The sequence below is a fragment of the Mandrillus leucophaeus genome, unplaced genomic scaffold (genome assembly GCF_000951045.1).
Source record: "Mandrillus leucophaeus isolate KB7577 unplaced genomic scaffold, Mleu.le_1.0 Scaffold101, whole genome shotgun sequence".
NCBI classification, from domain to species: domain Eukaryota; kingdom Metazoa; phylum Chordata; class Mammalia; order Primates; family Cercopithecidae; genus Mandrillus; species Mandrillus leucophaeus.
In genome coordinates, this window is record NW_012098210.1 from 861,641 (window position 1) to 865,420 (window position 3,780).

The following is a 3,780-nucleotide window of genomic DNA, read 5'->3' on the forward strand; positions in this document are numbered from 1 at the left end:
AGGAAGAACTGGAACTCTTAGGCCCTGTTGGTAGGATGGAAAATGGTATTGCCACTTTTGAAACACTTCAGCAATTTCTTAAAAATGAACCATAAAATCTAGCCATGTCCACTTCTAGGTACTTACTCAAAAGAAAAGGAAATCCATGTCCGTGCAAAGACTTAGATATGTGCATCTTCATTTGTAAGAGCCCCAAACAGGAAACAACCCGTCTGTCCATCCGCATGTCAGTGCGTGGGTAAAAGAATTGTGTATCCACACAGCCGAATGCTGCTCGAGAACACAAAGCAAAACTAGGCATACATGCAATAACAGGGCTGAGTCTCAAAGTGACAATGCTGAGGGAAAGGAACGAGACACAAAGAGTAGGATTGTATTTATATAAAACGCTAAAAAATGCAAACCTATCTATAGTAACTGAAAGCAAGTCAGTGGTTCCTTCAAGATGGTGAAGGGCTGCAGGGGACAAAGATACCTGAGGAGGGCCGGGGGCGGTGGCTCACTCCTGTAATCACAGCATTTGGGGAGGCTGAGGCGTGTGGATCACTTGAGGTCAGGAGTTTAAGACCAGCATGACCAACATGGTGAAATCCCATTTCTACTAAAAATACCAAAATTAGCTGGGCGTGGTGGGGGGGCGCCTGTAGTCCCAGCTACTAGGGAGGCTGAGGCATGAAAATCACTTGAACCCAGGAAGCGGAGGCTGCAGTGAGCTGAGATCGCACCACTGCACTCCAGCCTGGGCAACAGAGTGAAAGTCTGTCTCAAAACAAAACAAAACAAAACGAAAAAGATACCTGAGGAGACATTGGGGTGACGGGTGTGTTCACTCCCTGGAATACGGTGATGATTTCATGCGTGTACACATATGTCAAAACTTATTAAGTTGTATATTAAAATATGGGCAATTCATTGTGTGTCAACTATACTTCAATCAAATTGTTTTTAAAAAGTGGGAAGGACATAAGAATTCACCTGAGGGGGAGGGGGGAGGGATATCATTGGGAACACATTAGTCAAATGATCACACCTTGGCATTACCAGTGATGGGACAAACTGGCAGGAGGCCCTCCTTATATAACACAATGGGAGACGCAGCCTCCCCTCTGCAGATTTAGTGCCCAGAATGCTTAGCCAGGTCTAATCACAAGGAAACAATCAGACACACCCAATTTGAGGAACATTCTACAAGACACCTGGGCTGTCTCTTTTACAAATGTCAATGTCATGAAAGGAAAAAAAAAAAAGGTGGGGAGGACAGTACAGTGGGGACTATTCATTCTAGATTAGACCCTAAAGGAATGTAACAACCAAAGGAAGTGTCTGATCCTTGATGGAATCCCGTACTGAAAAGAATAAAAGTTAAACTGCTATAAAGGACATTATCAAGACATTTGGGGGACTAGAATATGAGCTGTATGAGGACAGCCTTGTGCCAATGTGAAATGTTTTGGTTAATTTGGTATTTAGTATTTTTGCTGTGTGGGAGAATGCCCCTTGTTTTAGTATTCTGCTTGATACATGAATGCCCAAGTTTTTAGGGGTGAAGCTTTATGATATCTCTCCCTCTCTCTCCCACCCTGCTCCACCCCAGCCACATACCTGCCTACCAAAAGAACAGCACAAATGTGGCAAAATGCTAATTGGGGAGCCTTGGTGAAGGGTGTAAGGGTATTCATTGCATGATTCTTTTAACTTCTCTGTAGTACAAAAAATATTCGAATTAAAAGCTAGAGGGGAGGCTGGGCGTGGTGGCTCACACCTATAATCCCAACACTTTGGGAGTCCGAGGCAGGCGGATCATTTGAGATCTGGAGTTCAAGACCAACCTGGCTGACATGGTGAAACCCCATCTCTGCTAAAAAAAATAATAATAATAATAATACAAAAATTAGCCGGGCATGGTGGCAGACACCTTGTAATCCCAGCTACTCAGGAGGCTGAGGCAGGAGTACCACTTGAACCCAGGAGGTGGAGGCTACAGTGAGCTGAGATCGCACCTCTGCACTCCAGCCTGGGTGACAGAGCGAGAAACCATTTAAATAAATAAATATAAGCTGGAGGGGAAAGGTAGGGGTGGCTGGTCCAGAGGGGTCCTTCCAGCTCCAAGAGTCTGCTACCAGCTCTGACCTTTGATTGCCAGTACCTGGGCCCCTCCTGCCCACCTGGCAGCATCTTCCTTCTCCCAGCAGCCATGGTGCTGTCCATCCTGCCAGACCTGGACCACTGGGAGCAGGAGGTCACCTCCTTCTGCCCATAGCTCAGAATGAAAGCATAGGTGAGTTGCAGGGGACAGAGCAAATACGGGGAAGGAATAGATGGGCAGGCTGCAGACGGGAGGGAGCATGGCCTCAGGAGGTAGGGGACCCCCAGATCTATTTGTAGATGAGACCCGCAGCCGCCACACTGTGCACGTTGATAGGACCGGACTTGCCCTCAGGTCTGTTGGCTGGAAGCCTGCAGTGGTGTCCATCCGTCTGAGTCCTCACCATGCATACATCCTGTACTCTCCTCTCCCCTCACTCACGCCGTTCCAGTCTCCACATACCACTATCCTGCCCCGAGCTGATGTGTTATGGCGAGGATACACAGGCCTGCCCCGGGGCCCCTGCACTTGTCCACTCTCCTGCACTGCTCCCCACTGCCCCTGCCCTCATGTCTGCCCAGCCACACCCTCGCCTCTGTTTTCCTTGCTGGCTTTGTTTTTGTTTTTCTCCAGAGCACACATCACCATGTGACATCCCACCTGCATGTCATGTTTCTTGCCTGTCTCTCCCCCAACATGTCAGTTCCCTAGGGGCATCACTTTGTCCATTGTGTTTGCTGCCATATCCCCAGAATCTAGTAGGGAGCAGAGTACATGGTAGGTGCTCAATAAAGAGTTTGTGAGTGAATGACTCCAAAGCCAGGTTTCTGCTTTCCCTTGGACAGTGATGTCTGTGCATGTGTGTGTGTGTGTGTGTGTGAGTTGGGCAGGTTAGGGGGTGTCCAGTCAGCTGGGCCATTCCTCTGGGACTCATTTCCTGGGGTGCAGGCAGAGTTCTCAGAGGACTGTGAGGACGCCACTTGCAGCATCAACACATTACATAATCTGGCACCGGGCAGCGTGAGGGGCAGGCAAAGCCTTTATTCTGTGTTTGCCCAGGGAAACTTCCCCAGGTCATGTCCTGAGCTGCCAGCTCTTCAGCTTTGTGATCTCTAATTGCCCTGACAGGTCCCACCACCCCATTCACCCGGCCCACTGGCTCTGAAAGAAGCCTGCATGGGTGACGCTCGGAGCTTGGGAGGAGCCCAGGCCCTGGTATGTTCCGGATGCTGCTGCCTGGGGCCTGAGCCCCACCCAGGCAGAGATGACCCTGCGAGGCCGAGCCTCTCCATCCTCCTGTCTGCACATGCGCAGGGCTCCAGGTGCTCCCTCGGGCACCGCCTTGCTGCCTTCTGAGCTTTCCTGAGCTTGGACTCATGGCCTGAGCTGCCCTCGTGGGCACAACCCAGTGCCTCCTCCTACCCACAGAGTGGCTCAGGGCAGCTCATCCTCTGTCCACCGGGGACTACCACTGTCACTGACCTCTCAGAGTTATGGGGACACAGTGCATGTCAGGAGTCCAGCTTCTTCTCAAAGGTCAGTGAGTGACAGCCATTGTTGTAGTCACAGTCCCAGAGGGTCCACGGTGAGCAAGGCCATGCTAGCTCCTGGGGGTTCAGAATCATCCATCCTCCAGTCCCTGCTTTGTTGGCACGTGGAGCCCGGTACAGGGAGATACATATATATAAACAAAC